The sequence below is a fragment of the Pongo abelii genome, chromosome 1, assembly GCF_028885655.2.
Source record: "Pongo abelii isolate AG06213 chromosome 1, NHGRI_mPonAbe1-v2.0_pri, whole genome shotgun sequence".
NCBI lineage: Eukaryota > Metazoa > Chordata > Mammalia > Primates > Hominidae > Pongo > Pongo abelii.
Window position 1 is genome coordinate 172922655 of NC_071985.2, and position 20478 is coordinate 172943132.

At 34.7% G+C, this 20478-nt stretch overlaps 1 long non-coding RNA gene across 1 annotated transcript; it reads right to left on the bottom strand.

Moving 5' to 3' along the window:
• Positions 1 to 1462: 1462 nt before the first annotated feature.
• On the bottom strand, positions 1463 to 17298 carry LOC129060365 (uncharacterized). Its single transcript, XR_008526992.2, has 3 exons — positions 17260 to 17298; positions 5461 to 5485; positions 1463 to 1699 (listed from the first exon to the last, which is right to left on the bottom strand). It is a non-coding gene; the product is annotated as an uncharacterized LOC129060365 (long non-coding RNA).
• Positions 17299 to 20478: the final 3180 nt, after the last annotated feature.

The following is a 20478-nucleotide window of genomic DNA, read 5'->3' on the forward strand; positions in this document are numbered from 1 at the left end:
ACTTTAGTCCTTTATCCTGCCTCAATTACAGTCATTATTGGAGGTCTCTTCTTACCCAAGGTGGTACCCAGGACTTGAGAGCCTGACACCATCTGGAATATTCAGGACAAGCATCCTGGTCTTTAGTCCACGCTATTCACCTTGAAACGCTAATTGCCTGAGATAGCATGGTCGCTTCCAGTCTTGGATCTCTGTTGTTCCCATCTCAAAGTTGGTCCTAGGGATTCTTGGCTGGCAGTAGGTGCCAAGGTATCTAGTGCCTATTTTCCTTTGGAGATCTACCACCTTCCCAGGGTGTCATGAGACAGTAAGGCAGAATCCTGGTTCATTGCTACCTGGAGAACCCAAAACTAAACTTGTCCTCATACAACAGCTTTGGCCTTTGGAACTCCAAAACTTTGCACCTCCTCACTTTGCACCAACCATGTTTTTAAACTCAAGATCCCAGGCTTTAGTTAAAATAATAATAATAATAATAATAATAATAATAATAATAATAAAGTGTCTTAATGCTGAAGGCTGGTAAAGGGCTAGCTCTTCAGGAATCAAAACCCTGCTGGATCAGGCTGGGAGGAATGGCAGTGGCTCATTGCTGAGTCTTTCTGATGCTTCTACAGAAGGTAGAAAATAACAAAAATGTGAAATGTAATAACTACCCAGCTTCATATGGATGGTGGCAAGATTTGGGAGAAGCTCTTTATATGTATTGCAAAGATGGCCTTTTAAGTGTCACAAAATGAAATACGACATGAAGCCCTTAAAAATGTTCTTAAAGTCAAGAATTGGGATGTGAGATATTAAAATTCCTAATATTGTTAAATACATTGATAGGGTATTTTCTATGTGCCAGGCACCAAACTAATAAAGTCAAGAAAATAAGCTTGTACACGTATCCACACACACACATACACACACAGAGAGAGAGAGAGAGAGAAAGAGAGAGAGAATAGTAAAGTAGTAAACAAAAAAAGAATAACTTAAATATGACAGCAGTACATACAGGGTATAGTATGGAACACAGATTATTATGTAAATAATTACTATAGATAAAGGAAGTCTTTTTGATAAAGTAGATTGAGAATATGTGTCTTAAAGAGTGACCAGAATTTTCTGAGGAATCAAAGTGTAATTGAGGGAGTAGAGGTTTGATATAAGATAGGGTATATGTTCAAAAACAAGAAAATGCTTGAGCAAAGACACGAAGCTGCATCCATATTTAAAGGACTATAAGTGGTCTGGAGTATGATAAAGTGGAGAGAAGCAATACTGGGTAAAAATCAGCCAGTGAAGAACTTGTTTATGATGAGAACATTAGAGGAGTCTGCAGAATTTATAATACAGTGGACTAGTTAGGAGGCTTTCAGATCATGTGTAATGGAATACCCAACCAAAAATGGCTTAAACGATATGAATTTATTATCTTATATAACAAGAAGTCAGAGGGAAGGCAGCTGGGGTTGGGTAATTCAGCAGATCAACAGTGTCAAGGATCTGGGTCAGGTTCTTTGTGACTCTCTTAGATTTTACTAAAGAATACCAACAGTCTGCTCAGATCCAAGCATCACATGCCAACATGGTGCTATGAAAAGATGAGGCTTTCTGGTAGTGCATCTCTTTATATTGTGGAAGAGAACCTGTGCAGAAGCCTTCCAACAGATTCTTCCTTGCATATTGTAGACAAAATTGGATCGCATGCCCTCTGTAAAAAAAACAAACAAAAGAAAACAAAAAAAAAATTCAAAAATATTGTTATTAGCTATTGACCTGGAGAGGAGCCACATTTCTGGGTTATACTGCTGTGCAATTCCTACAAAATATTGGGGTTTGGATAACAAGAAAGAAGAGAAGAATTGGCTAAGACCCCTTAGCCATAGTTCAACACAACCAAAATTCAAAAAATGCTAATAAAATAAGTTTTTACTCCTTGTCATTGGACTTCAGTCTAATTAAGAATTTAAAAGCTCATTCAGTCAGTCAGTCATTCTCTCCATAGACATTAGTTAAGCACTAGACAAGTGCCAGGAGTGGTAGGAGTACTGGAGGAATCAAACAAAGCACCTAAGAACCAGGGACTTATGTTTACAATGAAACAGACAAGGTAAGGGATGTATGAGTCTACAATCCAATAACGAGAGTGGCAAATGTCTTAAGGAAGATGAATATGTGTGCTGGAGTTGGATCATGAAGACTAATGTCTAAATCTTCACACTTTTGCCCTAACTGCAATCCTTTGCTAGTCTGAAATTGCCCATGGTTGAAGAATTTACAACATAGAAATTGGCAAATGCTACAAATCAGAGCTTTAAAAAGTTTGTTTTCTTTCAGCGAGCCAGACGCTAAATATTTACCAGCATGCTACTAGAGGTATAAATATAATGCTAAGAGCATGTTTTCAGGAGGGAAAGATCAATTATCTTAAACATATCATCTCATCAAGCTAAACCAAATGACCAAACGAATAAATGAACCAAGTCGAATTTTAGTTGAACTACTAACTTGAGACCCTTATAAAATATTCTTTAGGCTTTTCATTTCTGCTCTTGTGGCTCTATACCTTTGTATGCTTGTTAGGCTGTGCTAAACATGAAGACAAGAAGTCATGAAAATCTCCAGGAAAATCTTCACAAGAAAGTATATTCTTTTGAGGTTTCTGACCCAACTTGGCAAAACAGGTGTCCTGGATTTCAGAAAGCATATTGCTGAAGAGATGTCTTCCAGCCCTTCAGCTGCCTCTATATTTACTCTGTCTTCTACATGCAATCTCAAATTGTGAATCTATTCCATATGGCAAGATCTCTCCTAATGCTTTTCACAAACAGCTCTGAATATTATCTGCACTCCAAAAAGTCATGGCCTCTTAGGGCTTGCAAGGCCTTAAAGGTCATCTCATCCATCTCAGTCTTCAGATAGGCATGCTCTTAATCCACCATCCTGGAGAAAATCGAGGTCATCTTGTTTGGAAGACATATGGTAAGGTACGTAACTTGCCTTTATTAATGGATGCTTATGATTAAAAAGCCTACATACATATGAAATTCTTCCTTTGATCAATTTAAGTCTCACATTTTAGAATTCAATCTCTTCTTTGCTGCCCAGTGGGGATTAGAAAGCAGATGGTGATCATCCATAGTGTAAGAGACATTTAGACAGATGGATCTCCTTTTTCTGAAACGTTTTGGACAAATTAAATTTTATAAATTTAATTGATTTCTATTTGGAATCTTCTCTGCATAAAAGAGAATCTGAGAGGTGAGGAATCTTCTTGTGGAGTGATTGATTATCCCCTTATTTGAGTTTGTAAACATCAGTTTTCATATATTGGGTATTCTGAAAGCAAAGCCCTGTTTCTATGCTTGAAAACTCATTGCAAATCATCTTTACAGGATAAATAATTCTTGTTTCTTTAAGCTTTCTTCATAGATATCATTTTCTTACTACTTTGTCATCTGTTTTTCTAGGTGCAAACCCATATATATAATAAATTCATTAACAATTTTGACTGACTTTATATATTATCAATGAGAGAAAAAATAGGAAATGATTTTATAAAGGATATGACTATATCCTGACTGGCCTGGTTGGTCAACTCCATTGCCACAGCCTATAAAAAATAATATTACCAAATACTCCATAGTTCTTTGTACTTTTTCTATACACCATCTTGCCCGATTCTCACAATAATTCAGAGAAAACAGCAAGAAAATATCAAATGCATTTTGTGGATGAGGAGGTTAATATGAGCACATGTAGACTAATTCACTCAGGGTCACAGAACAAGCTAAAGGCATAGTCAAATTTAGAAAAGTCACTAGTATTTTTGGTGTGTCTATTGTATATCACATAGTGTGCTCAGGAGCTCATTCATTTTCACAAAAAAATCTATGAATTATTATTATCTACATTTTTACAAATTGAGAAATGGAGGCTTAGAGATGTAAAACAATATTTTCATGTTTACATAGCTAATGTATAAGAGAACCAGCAGTCAAACCTAGGTCTGTCTGACTCCAAGGTATGGAACCAGCAGGTACAGTGTGACTTAGGAGCCAGCAGTTCTGGCAGCATCTCCCTTAACACGAAATTACAGCTTAAGTGATGTGTTTTTAGTGTCGACATTGCTATGGAAGCTCTCAGGTGCCTGCATGAAGGATAATGTAGTGAGATCATGGTACCAGCAGTTGGCCTAGTGGATTCCTGATGTTCCAGATTCCTGATAATAGAAGAGGTAACAGTTCTCATGGAAGGCAAATTTTATAGTGATTTTGGAGAATCATTCCTGTAGTCCTGCCTTTTCAACAATGTCTTAAGCTCCTAGTATTGTTTAAAATAGAGTGGTCTCTGTTATTTGCAACTGAGCTCTAATTGTTAACATATCTAATACTATTTTTACTTGTACACTTGGGCACGGCCTCCAAAATGCTTTCACCTTCCCACAGTAGTGAAACTAGAATATTGTTTTATGCTTTGGCTCTCATTTGATTTGAATATGAAAGGAATATTTACTCTTGATTTCTGTAGTTTTGAGTCAATATAATGTAGATGATTAAAGGATTGTCTAAAAAGGCAGCACCAGGAAGAAGGATCCCTGAGGCCATATTGAAGACCTGGAATTATCAGATATGGCTAAATCTAGCAGCATTGCTAGTAGAAAGTCAGAAATTATTTGTAGAGAAGAGTTAATGCTATAGCCAGGAAGATAACAGCTTGGAGCTGATCTATAGAATAAAGTATAGAGATGAGGAGGAAATGAGGGCCAAAACTGGTGGATGGGATAGTTGAATTCTAAATGAGATGATGAATGGGGCGTGAATTAAGACAATTGCTTAGAAATGTCGAAAGATGCTTACTGAGCACGTATTGAACAGCATACTAGGCGCTGGGGATAAAGCAGGGAAAAACGCAAAGTCCATCATTATTTCTGTGAACTAACAGTCTGCAATAGACATCTATTCCTAATGGCTAAATTAGCTGCTAAATCTCAGAATCTTTTTAGTCACATGCTAATCAACCACTCTATTTCCATGCTCTGAATTTGCAATGTTGAATCACACTTCATTTATTTTCATTTATGTTTTCAATATTCTGGAATCCAGATGAACTCTGATTTTCTCTTTTAGCATGTTGTCCAAATTATACTCTGATGTTAATAAGAGTCATCTCTAAGCTAATAAACAGATTCAAAATCCAGTTAATATGATGAATTGAGCAGACAAAGGTGGGCTAACCCTTTTCAACTACTTTCCAACTCCATATGAAAAGTAGAAAGTATAGATAGACTATAAATAATAAATTCAAAATATATGAATGATATTGGGTATCTAAAACTAGGAGCTGTGATTTCAATATCTTTATAAACTTATAGGCTCTCATGCACAATGTGAAGTTAAGGCTGCCTTTCTTCTGTGTGCTAGTAATGAATTGTCCCATGTGAGTGTTTATATCTAGAAAAATTCCACTTACCTGTTCAGATGTCTGGAAACTTAACCTGTGAATGAAAAATGAATCACCTATTAAATTTCAGAACCCCAAACCTATGCAGTGTATGAATGAAAAGTCCGAATTTATACTATTCATACTAGATAAAATCCCATCTGAGAAATCACTGAAGAAACACATAAAACCTAGAAAACCCATTACACCAGGTAGAATCAAGTAAAAATCCATCCATAATTATATTTCCATAACCCAAAGCACATTTGTGAAAACTGAGCAAGAAAATTATCAGTGAAAAATAGTTTATGGTTTATAAAAATGGTAAAGAATATGAGGAAACATACTGCCATAAATGAGAATTAGCAAATCAAATATGTGGAAAGAACTTTAACCCACGTATCTGGAAATAATAAAATACATAGAAAGGGACCTTAAAGTAAATATTTCAATTATGTTCAAATATATTAAGAAGGAAAGATGTGATCAATAGAGGAAACTGGCTTAGGGATATAGAGGACCTCTTTGTACTATCTTTACAATTTTTCCATAAGCTTAAAACTATTGGACAATTAAAAATGTTATCTGAAAAAAGAATGAGGCAAGTCCCACAGACAAGAATAAGTCAATGAAACAAAAGCACAAGTAGGCTAGAAAAGCAAAATTAAAATTCTAGAAATAAAAATTAAAATAATTGAAATTAAAAATTAGTTGAACTATAGACAGATTATCAATAGTGACATATGAAATCAGGTAACAAGCGTCTTCATTTTTGCCTAAATCATTTGAGATTATTTCACAACTTTAAGATGCTGTCAGTGCAATTTTTATCTCAGGCAATAAATACTCATTTGCATAACATTTAGCTAGTTTTAGTTTATTTATCCTGCAAGGTTACAGTCATTATCTGTACAATAAGGCAACTTACTGTAGTGCTCTGTCTCTTTTCTATCTTCCTTCCTCCCTCTCTACCATATTTCCTTTCCATTTTTCTAAATGCAATTTTCATTTTTACCAAAGAAGACCTATGTATTGCATCTAAAGGTAAATATTTTGAATGAATATTTTAAAGCAGAAGCTCATGCTTCATGTCCCTTTGGTCTTCAATACCACCCTCAGGCTACTTTTACCCTCAATTTATTCCCCAGATTAACTCCTTACCTAAATTTTAATTTATTTTGCAGTTTTATTCTCTATTTTATATTCAGCTTCTTACTTCTAATAACATGCTTATATTGCTTTTTTATCTTTTTTTCACTTTAGACATTATTTTTTGACTTTACTACTGAAGATAACATTTTAACTCTTTTACCTGTCCCACCTATCCTACATTTATTCTATTTGCATTCTCCTATGATGCATAGTTTTGAACAGTTTTAAGTAAATAGCCAATTTTACATGGCCATACAATTATTGTTCATATCTGAACCATGTATAAAATTAAAATTACTTTTTCTATGTTGTACAAATCAAAACTTTTTCTTAGAGTTAATAGTTAAATTATATTTTTATTTCCTTGGTTTCTCTGATGATCAGTCCTTAAATTAGACCTAAGCCTTCACCAAAATGATGATACTTATTTTAAGTACTCCAGGTAATTGATTGGTCAGTTTATTAATCAAAGGTTCCAATTTGAATTGGTTCGGCCTACAATTAGTGATAGCTGTCAGACACACACAAGTGTAATACCCCTTCCCATCTTGTATCCAAGAGAGTATAAATTGTACTTTTTGGAATTTTGCCTAACCCAAGGTCACAAAGATTTTATAAATGTCTTCATTTAGAGGTTAATCACTTTAACATTTAGGTCTATGATTCATTTTGAGTTAATTTATAAATACAGTATGAGGTAAAGATCATGGCACATTATTTTTCCATATGGATATCTAGTTGTTCCAGCACGGTTTGTTGAAATTACTGTCACTTCCCTATTGAATTGCCTTAAAAACAAAATGATCACATATGTCTTTATTAACGTCAGTTGGTCATATATGTGTGTGTGTGTGTGTGTGTGTATGTGTATGTTTGTGTGTTTGTATAAGTCTGTTTCTGGACTCTATTTTGTATTCCATTGATTCATATATATATATTTATTTGCCAATACTATACTGTCTTGATTATTGTAGCTTTCTGGTAGTAAGTCTTGAAATTACATAGTGTAATTCTTGCAACCAGTCTTCAAAAATGGTTATGGCTATTCTGGATTGTAGACATTTCCAAATATATTTTAAAATTATTTTGTCAATTTCTACCAAAAACATTCTGGGGTTTGATTAATATTGAATTGTAGCTAAGTAATAAGTTGATGAGAGTTGAGATCTTAATAATATTAAATGTTTTCAATCTAGGAACATGGAATATATCTGTGTATTATTTAGTTCTTTTTTATTTTCTCTAATTTATGTTTTATAGCTTCAGTGTGCATGTCTTATATAGTATAAAGCATACTTTGTTATATTTTGTGAAGCTTATTTCCAAGTACTTAATAATTTTGTATGCCACTTGTAAACTGAATTTAAAATTTTTATTTTGTAATTGTTTGTTGCCAGGATATATAAGTATAATTAATTGTGTATATTGACCTTATATCTTATAACCATACTAAATTCATTTATTAGTTCTAGTAACTTTTTGCAGATTATTGAGGGTTTTCTATATACATGCTTACATTATGTTAGATATATTTTGTATATTTTGTATTGAATTCCATGTGAATAGAGGGGAAAAATAAAAGAAAATTAGATGAAGTTCAACTAAATCCCTGAACATAATCTATGAAGCAAACATAAGAAAACTAAAAGCTGAAAAGAAGAAGACAGACTGGCTAGGGACCTCAGGATCCAAGGAATGGGACAATGGTGAGTTCCTTGAGTTTTTTTCAGCATCACATATTCCAGACTGGAAACTGAAGAAGCTAGAAAGCTACAAATGCCAGTGGATGCAGACAAAAAAAATATCTTCAGCAAAAGCTTTCTTTCTATAGATAGGGTCTAGAAAAGGTGCCACACAGTGAGACAGAAAACTCTTAGACAATAATTGCACTACTTACTCAAACACTGGAGAAAACTGTGTGACCACTTTTTCTCACACAAACAAAGACCACGTAGGGAACCTAGATTTTCATTCTTAACAGGATATAAAGAGAGGCCCCAATCCCTCCACTGGGTTGGTGTCAGAGAAGTCTGAGTAGGGAGTTGATACTTTCATCATGCTGGGCAGAAAAGGGCTCTCCCCATCCTACAGTTTTAGTGGATATAATCTGGAAGGCCTGGACTTAAACTCTACTTGTCAGTAACAAGGCAACCCTCCTCATACATACTGGGGTGTATCAGAGAATGACTAGTGGAAAGTCAGGATTTTTATCACCTCTCAGAGGTAACAAACATGACCAAACACAGACACGCACACAAACACACACACACACACACACACACTCAGTGTTAATGGTGACCACTTGGAAAGCAATATGACACTTCTCTCCCTCATATGCATCATGGAATCAGTGAAATCTTAGTGGGGAGCCAAAATTCCCACCCATACCCACTAACCCCACCTTGGTAGTTAATGAGGGCTGAGTGGAGAACTCATATTTCTCCTCCATCTGGTAGTGGTGAAGTAGCATCTTTTTTGCCCCTGACAGAGCAGTGTCAGAAGAAGTCAGGTAAAATAGAACTTTTAAATAAGATCCAGAATTCCATAGTATAATATCAAAAATGGCCAGGTTTCATGCAAAAATCGCTCATCAAACCAAAATAAAGAAAAATGTCAACTTGACTGGAAAAAGATAATAAGTGTCAAAATTGAGGGACAGGTACGTTAGAATTATCTAACAAAGATTTAAAGCAACCATAATAAAAATGCTTAAATGAGCATGTAAGAGCATGTTTGAAAAAAATTTTAAAGGTAAAATGTGTCAACAAGAAAATAGGTGATGTAAATAATAACCAAATGGAAATTTTAGAACTGAGAAACACAGTATCTGAAATGTTAAAGCTCAATGGATAAACTCAAAAGAAGAATCAAGAGGACAGAGGAAAGAATCAGTGAATTTAAAGACAGAAAATGTAAATTACTCCATCTTAACAGAAAAACAAAGCCAGATCCTGGGAAACTGGTGTAACTCTAACAATAACAACAAAAATCTAATGGTTGTGTCATCCAGAGTCACAAAAAAAGGAGGCCGAGCTGAAAAAATATTTGAAGAAATAATAACATAAATGTTCCTAAATTTGACAAAAGACATAAACCTAGATAATCAAGAGTTGAGTGAACAGGAAAAGAAAAAAAGAAACAAAGAAAGATATAGCAGGACACTTTGTGCTCAAACATCTAAGAACTGAAAAGAAAGAAAAAATCTGGAAAGCAATAAGAAAGAAAAGTGTTTGTAAAAACGACTTGAATGAAAATGGATTTGTCATCAGAAATCATGGATGCCAGATAGAAGTGGCACGCATTTTTCAAGCGCTGAATGAAAAGAACTGCAAACTCACAATTCTGTACCCAGCAAAGATATCCCTCAGGAAAGAAGTCAATGTATCTGCAGATTAAGGAAAACTAAGAGAATTTGTTTCCATCAGACCTAACTTTAAAAATGGCTAGAGAAATTTCTTAAACAGAAAGAAAATGATAAAATAATAAATATTAGAAAATCAGGAAGAAAGAACAACAGAAAGAGTAAAAATATTGGTAAATACAGTATGTTTTATTTCTCCTGTTGAGTTTTCTAAACTATGTTTGACATCGGAAGCAAAAATGATAACATTAATGTGGTTCTAAATGTATGTAGGAGAAATATTTCAAGTAATTATAACTTGGGAATGGTAGAGATGTAAAGGGAGGTAAGGATTTTTGCACTTCTCTTGAACTGATGAAATGTAAAAAACAGTAAACAGTGATGTATTATGTATGTATATGATATAATGTAATGTCTATAGAGCTGTAGTTTAAGAACCTATAGAGAAGGATACACTCAAAACCCCTATCAAAATTTAGAAAAATAGAATTATAAAAATAGTTTAAATAACCTATAGGAAGTCAGGAAAAAGAAAAGTGCAAAACAAAACAAATAAGAGAAAGAGAACCAACAGAAAAATAAAATAAAATAACATGGCAGACCTAAGCCTGATTATGTATTAATAATTAAATTAAGTGTGAATTGTCTAAACACACTAATTAAAAGACAAAAATTGGCATTGTGAATGCACTGCAATGTTCATTGCAGCACTATTCACAATAGTAAAGACATTAACTCAATCTAGATGCCCATCAACAGTGGACTGGATAAAGAAAATGTTGTACATATATATCATGGAATACTATGCAGTCATTAAAAAAGAACAAAATCATGTTGTTTGCAGCCACATGGATGCAGCTGGAGGCCATTATCCTAAGCGAATTAATGCAGGAACAGAAAACCAAATACAAATACCACATGTTCTGACTTTATAAGTGAGAGGTAAACATTGCATGCACATGGACATAAAGATGGGAACAATAGACACTGAGCACTGAGGACTACTAGAGCAGGGAGGCTGTGAGGAGGGTGAGGGTTGAAAACTACCTATCATGTACAATGCTCACTACCTGGGTGATGGGATTATTCACACACAAAACCTCAGCAACACACAATTTATCCATGTAACAAACCTGCACATGTACCCTGAACCTAAAAGTTGAGAAAAAGTAAATAAATAAAATAAAATAACAAATAAAAAACCAATTATATATGTCTACAGAAATTCACTTCAAAATTAACAACTTAAGTAGTTTTGCATGAAAAAATATATTCATCCAAACATTAATCAAAATAAAATAGGAATGGCTATATTAATGACAAATAAAGCAGCCTTCAGAAGCAAAGAAAATTAGTAGAGACAAAGTAAGGCACCACATAATGATAGAAAGGGTCAATCCACCAAGAAGGCATAGTAATCTTAAATTTGTATGCACCAATGCACAAGCAATAGAGCTGTAAAATATGTGAAGCGAAACTGATAAAACTGAAAGGAGAAACAGACAAATCCACAATTACAGTTGGAGACTTCGCCCCTCTCTCAGCAACTGCTGGAACTAGACAGAAAAAGAGAAAAAATATAGAACTTGGCATCATCAACCAAGTGAATCTGCAAACATTTACGAAACATTCTACCTAACAATAGCAGAATACACTTTTTTTTTTAAGTGCCCATAGAATATATAACAAAACAGACCATATCCTGGGCCCTAAAACAAACCTAGGGAAATTTAACAGAATTGAAATGATGCAGAGTTTGTTCTTAAACCACAATGGAATCAAGTTGGAAAACAGCAGCAGATAGACAACAGAAAATCTCCAAACACCTCATACTTAAACAATACATTTCTAAATAATCCAAAGATTAAAAACGATGTCTCAAAAGAAATTAAAAAATACACTGAACTGAATGAAAATAAAAACACAACATTTGAAAACTTGTGTGACATGGTTAAAGCAATTCTGAGAAGAAAGTGTTTTATGTTAGAAAAGACAAAAAAGTCAAAATTCTATGATTTCAGACTGAGAACCTATAAAAAGAACAAAACCCAAAGCAAGAAGAAAGGGAATAATAAAGGTAAGAGTAGAAATCAATGAAATTGAAACAGAAAATCAATAAAAGAAAAAGCTGGTACATTGCAAATATCAATAAAATAGACAAGCCTCTAGCAAGACTGACAAAAAGATAGAGGACGCAAATTACTAACATCAGGAATGAAACAGGTGTTATCACTACAGACTCTGAGCAGATCAAAAGGATAATAAGGAAACACTGTGAACAATTTACAGGTAAATGTGACAATCTAAATGAAATAAACCAGTTCCTCAAAAGTCACAAACTATTACAAACTACCTTACATAAGCTAGGTAATTTGAATAGCCATTTCACTGTTAAGAAAATTGTATGCATAATTTAAAAACTCCCTCTACCCCCTCCAAAAATCTTCAGGCTTATATGGTTTTACTAGAAAATCCTGTCAAACTTTTAAAGAGTTCAATTCTACACAATCTCTTTCATAAAATTAAACAAGTGGGGACACTCTCAAATTCATTTTATGCAGCTGCTATTTTCCCGATACCAAGACAAAACAAAGGCAATACGATAAAGGAAACTACAGAATGATATTCCACATGAACATAGACACAAAAATCTTTACTCATAAAATGGAAATCAGCTATCAATATTTTTAAAAACTATACACCATGATCAAATAGGCATGTTGCAGGGATTCAAAGCTGGTTCAATTCTCAAAAATAAGTTATACTAAACTATTCTAATTTCTTCTGATGTTGAATTTGGGGTTTCTTTGTTTGTCTGTTTATCTGTTTTCTAGTTACTAGTTTTTTTAATCTGGAAGACTTCTATATTGGTTTTAGAAGGGCCTTTATCTGTGATGTGTTACATAATTGCTCACCTATCCAAGAGTTAGGTTTTTATCTCCCACAAATTTAGATATTCCAAAGGTCAATATAAAAACTAAAAACAAACCAAACTAAACAGAACAAAAACTTAAAGACAAAAAAGGATGACTTTATATATCAAAAATTTGTTCCATTATGCAGGATAATTTTTAAGAGAAACACCGACCAACTGAATTACATTGAGCTGAGAGACAACCAGGAGGGTAGTTTGTGACTTATATCTCATGGAGTACATTAAAGGAAACAGATACTGAATTTAAAAAACAGGATATCCAAGGAAGGCATGAGAGATGTCCTCAGACAACAGAAAGGTGCTTGAGTAGAAGGGAAGTGTTTTGTGTTCCGGCATCCATACTAAAACAAGTGACTGTAAGTGAAAAAGAAAGCTATTTCCTATAAATACGGAAAAATTTTTCTAACAATTAGAGCTGACAAAAACTTTTTTTATGAATTAGTGAGTCTTGTATCTGCAAAAGTACTTGAGAAAATTCTGGAAAAGCACAGAGATATTATAGTGGGGCTCCCTGTATGAGTGGGAGATTGAGCTAGCTGATACCCTAAGATCCCTTCCAACAGATTCTGTGATCTTAAGGGAGCAAGGAATGGGCTGAGTTATTTTGATTTTCACTGAGTAGAGAAATCTTAAGCCCTATTTCTAGCCTAAATTGTCCTGTTGCTTGGTTTAAATGGTTTCAATTAGCTAATGTAGTGACGAGATTTAAATGATAAATGTTCACAGTAACAAGATTTGAGATATGATCTTGACAGTCCTGCTAGACCGCTCTGCTGAAAAGCACTTCAGGAGCCCTACAAATAGCTCTCATTACTTTTCTCCATTTTAAAATGATGTTATTTTAATTTCTCAGAATTCCAGGGTCTATAATTACCTAAGGTTTATATGGCAGTGAACAGCTAATTAGTCTATTTTTTAAGGCAGATGATTCATATTCAGTAATATATCCAACGCTTGCCTCTGGTGCTAACCCAAGTCCTGGAGTTCTTCCTTAAATTGCAGCTGATCTTTGAACAACACAGGTCTGAACTGCACAGGTTCAGTTACACACAAATATTCTTCCACCTCCACCACTTCTGATACAGCAAGACTAGTCTCTCCTCTTTCTCCTCTTTCTCAGCCTACTTAATGTGAAGACAATGAGTATGAAGACCTTTGATGACCCACATCTACTTAATGCATTATAAATATATTTTCTCTTCCTTATGATTTTTTAAATAACATTGTCTTTTCTCTGACTTACTTTATTGTAAGAATTCAGTATATAATACATATAACACACAAAATATGTGTCAACTATGTTATTGATGAGGCTTCTGGTCAACAGTAGGCTATTAGTAGTTAAGTCTTGGGACAGTCAAAACTTATGTATGCCTCCTAACTCTCACATTGTTCAAGGGTTGACTGTACAGTGCCTAACCTGTAATGATACTGATTCATGTAGTATTTCTTCCTCTACTTCCTCTGATCTGCCAGGTTTAATCAATGCCACAATCACCACAGAGAGGGGCTGAGGTCCCAGTTCAAGAGCTGATGTGGAGAGATTGGTTTTGATCAGCTTTCAGTTACTAGTCTCAGAGGAAACACAGCCAAATCTTAACCCCACACCTTCTGATATGTAGCCTAGATTCAAATAAAAGTCAAAATAAGACTAGTGTATATTCTAAATTAACTGAATTGAATTTAATTTACTTCTCACAAAAGAAATGATTAACTACCATTTTCATTACATAGATGTGAACACTGATGTTCACAGGGTTACATAACCTGTATCTGAACACAATGTTAAAAAGAAGCAAAGCTAAAATTCGAACCCAGGTATGTCTAACTCAAAGTACACATCTCTGGAAATCTATTGAATTCCAGAATTATGGCAAGGCAGAAATAAAAGAGAAATAAAACTCTTTAATTCATCATGAAATGCCTTTGGCACTACATTGTGTGTGAGTGTAGATATGCAGGTACATGTTTTTCCATTGGAAGCAATAATATCACCGCTATGGTATACTTTTTGTGGTAACACACTCATATTTCTAATTCTTTATATTAATACGATTATCCTCACCACCTGTTTTGTTTTACTTTGTTTTTGCACTTCAAGAACAATGTAAAATCAGAGCTCTGATTCAGAATATTTCCTTCATTGCTTATCTGGCTAAAGATCTGAAACCATGCTCAGCTGATATAAACCATCTCCAAGACAATGCCTTGACTACTTCTCTCTTTGTTGAAATATTTTTATAGATTGGTCAGAGGAAAAGTCAATAGAAACAAATATCTGATTTACACATCTCTTAATTCTTATTCCTCAGTTTACCATCCAGTTATCATAAGGGTCAGCTGTAGAAATGCCCTTTAAGAGCAGAGGAAGTGTTGCAGATAGTTAGGCAGACAGTGGCTTGGAAATAGGGTGTATTTCTTAGGAGGTAAATGATCCAATCAGATCCAATAGGGTGTATCTCTTAGGAGGCAAATGATCCAGTCAGATGATTGATCTGACTGATTCAGTCTGCCCAGAGGGCCTAAATGGCACAGTGGTGGTGACTGTGGCTCCTTCCTCATCTTCTTTGAGCTGAGAGATCCAAGGCCTCTGTGACCTGGCCTCTGTTTACCTCTCCTCTCTCATCTGCTGTGCTGCTCCCTCCCGCATAGTTTATTTTCCTGCTACACCATGCTGCTTCCACTTCTGGAATATAATTTTTTCTCTCACCTCAGTGCCTTTGCACCTAGTATTCTCTGTGAGAGAAAGGAAACACTCTACTCTTTTTGTGTCAGACATCTAAATATTCTTTAAGATTCTATTCTGCTATCACCTACCCTCTTCCCCGCTATCATATTTACATGCTCCTCCTCGGTATTCTGGTAGCACCCTGTGCTTAAGTCCAAGAAGTCCTTACAATAATGTATTGTAATTATTGATTTGCTCATCTGATTTTCACATTAGATGCTAACCTTATTTTTGTTGCCCTAGAACCTAGCACATGACTTGGAACAAAGTTGGAAAAACAAGCAAAAGCTAGAAAGCAAGTCTTTTAGCCACATACTTTTTTTTGTAAGGAACCTGAATTTTAGTCACAGCAATGCCACTAACTTACTGTGTCAACTTTCAAAGTCACTCTTTGGGTGTCATTCTTCATCTGGAAAGTGAGATTATTTAACTGGATAATGACTAGTCAATATTTTTTATTAGAAGCAACACTCGTTTTTTCAACAAAATCATCCTGTAAAGCCCAAATAAAACCGTCTAGAGCCCGGCCCATTTAACCTCCCTTTTCCCATTGTCCCACTTCCACCCTCTCTTATGCTTGGAGCAGAGTTTGAAAACCGCAGATCTAGGTGATCTTTAAGGTTCCAGTCAGGCCAGCACTTTCAGATAATTTACACAGCGAATTGAACAGAACCCATCCTCATGGATGTTTCCTTTTCCAGGTTCTCAGGTACATCTACACCCTCATTTGGTTTTAGTTTTGTAAACTCCAGTAATAGAGTATAGAAGTCATGTTATTCTGGAAGTCAATATGCTTAGTTTTCGCATCCAGAATGTTTGTTGGCTGGTTTATAGGGATCTGTATTCTGTCTTATTAATGAAGAAAAATAATGGCACATATATCTTGGCTTTGAAATTGGAGCCACATTTTAGAATCCTGTGTGGAATCAAGGCACATAATGGTGGCTAAGAGCCAGGAATAGAAGAAATTTCAGTGTTTCTATATGCATAGTTTTTAATTCCTTGTGGTTTGTGAAAGGTGCTAGATAAATTTATTATTGACCTAAGTAGTCAATTAAATGTTGGCACAGAGAGAACACCAGTGTTATTTCTTTTGTGATATGATGGAATAATTAAAATACAGTAATATGAGATCATTGTTTTTAACTTGCATCTGGTTGGTTGTTTGGTTCATAGGACAGAAAAGATTAGTTTAAAATTTACAGGAGACAAATATAAGTAACTGTAGAATCTGCATCATTTTAAGCTATAATTTTTATGACTGCTAATTATAGGAATAGCATCATTTATCAGTCTTCTTCTGAGGACCAGGTTTTATATATCTGAATCCTTCTAATTGATTACATAAGAGATTACTACTGCTAGCCTCATGAGATTAGTACTATTATGCCCATGTTATAAATAAGGAAACGAATCCTAGAGATGTTTAAGAACTTACTGTAGTTCACATGGCTTCTGAAGGTGGAATACATAATAGAACTGCCAATAGTACATGGAATAAACCATATATTATTTTTAATAGATTTTTTTGTAGAGCAATTTCAGGTTCACACAAAATTGAGAGGAAAGTAGAGAGATTTCCTGTTTATCCTCTTCCCCCACATGCTTAGCACCACCTATTATAAAAATCCCCACCCAGGATGGTATACTTACTGCAACTGATGAACCTCTATTAACACATCATTATCTCCCAGAGTCCACATTTTACACTAGAGTTTGTTCTTGATATTGTGCATCCTGTGGGTTTGGACAAACATATAATGACATGTATTCACCATTATAACATCATAGAGAGTAGTTTCACTGCCCCAAAAATCCTCTGCACTCTGCCTCCCTTCCCCAACTCCTGGCAACCACTGATCTTTTTTCTGACTCCATAGTTTTGTCCTTTCCAGAATGTCATATAGGTAGATGAAACATTATGTAGTCTTTTCAGATTGGCTTCACTTTCATTTAAGTTTCTTTCATGTATTTTCATGGCTTCATAGCTCGTTTCCTTTTATGATTGAATAATAATTTTCTATTTTCTGGCTATACCAAAATTTATTTATCCATTCACCTGAAGGACATCTTGGTTGCTTTCAAGTTTTGACAATTACAAATAAAGCTGCTATAAACATTCATGTCCAAGTGTTTGTGCACACATAGGCTTTCAGCTTCTTTGGAAAAATACCAATGCAAGCAAGTGTTGAATTGTATGGTAAGAGTATGATTAGTTTTGTAAAACGCCTCCAAATTGTATTTCATAGTGGCAGTATCATTTTGCATTTCCACCAGCAATGTATGAGACTTTCTACTGCTTTGCCAGCATTTGATGTTCTGGATTTTGGTCATTCTGATAGGTTATAGTTGTATCTCACTGTTGTTTTAATTTGAACTTTCTGATGACATATGATGTGGAGCATCTTTTCATATGCTTATGTACCATCTATGTATCTTCTTAGATGAGCTGTCAAGGTCTTTGGCCTATTTTTCAATTAGGTTGTTCGTGTTATTATTGTTGAGTTTAAGAGTTCTTAGTGTATCTTGGATAACAACTCTTTATCTCCTATGTGTTTTGCCAATTTATCCAAATCTGTGGCTTGTCGCTTGTCATTTTATGTTCTTGACAGTGTCATTCACAGAGAAGAAATTTTTCATTTTAATAAAGTCCAGTTTATCAATTATTTCTTTCATAGACCATGACTTTGGTGTATGTTTTATTTTGTTTTGTGCTGCTATAACAGAATATCTGAGACTGCCTAGTTTATAAAAAACACAAATTTATTTCCTCACAATTCTGTAGGCTAGGAAGTCCAAAAATCAAGGTATTAGCATCAGGTGACGGCCTTCTTGCTTCACCATAACATGGTAAAAGGGATCACATGGGTGAGAGAGAGAGCAAGAGGACACCCAAACTCAACTTCCATCATAACACTTCCATCATAACAGCATTAATCCATCCGTAAGGGTGGGGACCTAATGGCCTAATCACCTTTTACAGGTCCCATCTCTTAACACTGTTGGATTGGGTATTAAATTTACAACGCATACTTGTTTGGGGAAGTGCATTTAAACCATAGCAGTATTGCATCTAAAATGTCATTGCCAAACCCCAAATTATTTAGATTTTCTTTTTTGTTATCTTCTCAGAGTCTTATGGTTTTTAATTTTACTTTAGAGCTGCCACATATTTTGAATTAATTTTTGTGAAGGGTGTAAAATCTGTATCTGTTCTCTTTTTTTGCATGTGGAAGTTCAGTTGTTTCAGTGGCATTTGTTGAAAAAAAAAAACTTTCTCCATTGTATTTCCTTAACTCCTTTGTCAAAGATCAGTTGACTATATTTGGGTCTATTTCAGGGCTCTCTATTCTGTTTCATTGATCTATTTGTCAGTTCTTTCACCAATACTATACTGTCTTGATTGCTGTAATTTATAGTGTCTTGAAGTCAAGTAGTGTCAGCCCTCCAACTTTATTCTTTCTTTTCAGTATTGTGTTGGCTATTCTGTGTCTTTTGCCCATTCATATAAACTTCAGAATGAGTTTGTCATTATCCACAAAGAAACTTGCTGGAATTTTGATTGAGATTCCATTGAATCAAATTGGGAAGAACTGACATCTTGACAGTATTGAGTCTTTCTATGCATGAATATGGAATATCTCTCCATTTATTTAATTCTTCATTGATTTCTTTCATCAGAGTTTTAAAGTTTTCCTCATATAGACCTTATACATACTTTGTTAGATTTATACCTAAGTATTCCATTTTTGGGTTGCCAATGTAAATGGTATTGTGTTCTTAATTTCAAACTTCACTTGCTCATTGCCGGTATATAGGAAAGTGATGGGCTTTTTTGTCTTAACCTTATATCCTGCCACCTTGCTATAATTGCTTATTAATTTTAGAAGTTTTTGTCAATTCTTTTGGATTTTCTACATAAAAAAACATGCAATCTGTGAACAAAAGCAGTTTTGTTTTTTCATTCCAATCTATCACCATTTACTTCCTTTTGTTTTATTGCATCAGCTAGGACTTCCAGTATGGAAAAGCAGTCATGAGAGAAGATATCCTTGATTTGTTACTGATACTAGTGGGAAAGCTTTGAGTTTCTTACTTTTAAATATAATCTTAGCTTAGGTTTATTACAGATATTCTTTATCAAGTTGAACAAGTTTCCCTCTATTCCTGGTTTACTGAGAGTTTTTATCATGAATAGGTGTTGGATTTTTGCAAATAGTTTTTCTGTATTTGTTGGAAAGAGTATATGATTTTTCTTCATTACCCTTGTATTAGTTCATTTTGTGTTGCTATAAAGGAATACCTGAGGCTGGGTAATTTACAAAGAAAAGAGGTTTATTTTGGCTCACAGTTCTGACTGTACAAGAAGCATAGTGCTGGCATCTGCTTCTGGTGAAGACCTCAGGAAGCTTACAGTCATGGCAGAAGGTGAAGGGGGAGCAGGCATGTCACATGGTGAGACAGGCAGCAAGAAATATGCCAGGCTTTTTTAACCAGCTCTTATGTGAATTAATGGAGTGAGAACTTACTCATTATTGTGGGGAGGGCACCAACCCATTCATGAGAGATCTGCCCTCATGACTGCCCCCATGACCTAAACACCACCTACCAGGCCCCACCTTCCACATTGAGGATCACATTTCCACATGATATTTGGAGGGGACAAACATCCAAACTATATCAATTCTTTTGATGTAATGGGTTACATTAATTGATTTTTGAACATTGAACCAGGCCTGCATACTGAAGATAAATCTCACTTGGTTGTGGTTTACAGTTCTTTTTATACATTGCTGAATTCAATTTGCCATTATTTTATTGATGTTTTTGCATCTATACTCATGAGAGGTACTGACCTGTAGTTTTCTTTCC